At 48.4% G+C, this 516-nt stretch overlaps 1 protein-coding gene across 1 annotated transcript in view; it reads left to right on the forward strand.

Annotated features, from left to right (window-relative positions):
* Window positions 1–390: 390 nt before the first annotated feature.
* LOC132842865 (terminal nucleotidyltransferase 5A-like) overlaps window positions 391–516 on the forward strand; it is a 9,718-nt gene continuing 9,592 nt past the window's right edge. Inside the window, exon 1 of the mRNA XM_060865795.1 lies at window positions 391–516. This exon is cut by the window's right edge and continues 269 nt beyond it. The gene's annotated coding sequence lies outside the window, so the exon portion shown is untranslated.

Raw genomic sequence — 516 nt, forward strand, 5'->3', positions numbered from 1 at the left:
CTCACACACACACACACGCACACACATTCACATTTTTTTTTTAAAATAAACAATTAATAAAAAGTTGACCAGCCTATTGTCCCCAAAAAGCCAAAACTGCTGTCCTTGGTCCATTTGGTCCCAAACACATGCTCTAACCTCTCCAACACACACACACACACACACACACACACACACACGCGCGCGCGCGCGCGCACACACACACACACAGACAGGCGCACACACACACACACACACACACACACACACGCTATAAACTGCCAGAAGAACCAATCACTGCTGCTGTCTCTGTGGCGTAGGCAAAGTGGGCCGTGCTCATGACAGCTAGGTGTGTAATTATTCATAAACCCCCGGTGTAACCTATTGGGCTGTTTAGACTAATCCCTCCCCGCTTAAATCAGCTCGTGCAGTCCGTGGAGAGAAGTTGACTGGAGTAAAGATCTGAGACAGGACGAGTGTAACAGCGCGCAGTGTCCTAACCAGCGTCCTGAACTCATTTAAATATGACAGCAGACT

This window comes from Tachysurus vachellii, chromosome 3, assembly GCF_030014155.1.
Source record: "Tachysurus vachellii isolate PV-2020 chromosome 3, HZAU_Pvac_v1, whole genome shotgun sequence".
NCBI lineage: Eukaryota > Metazoa > Chordata > Actinopteri > Siluriformes > Bagridae > Tachysurus > Tachysurus vachellii.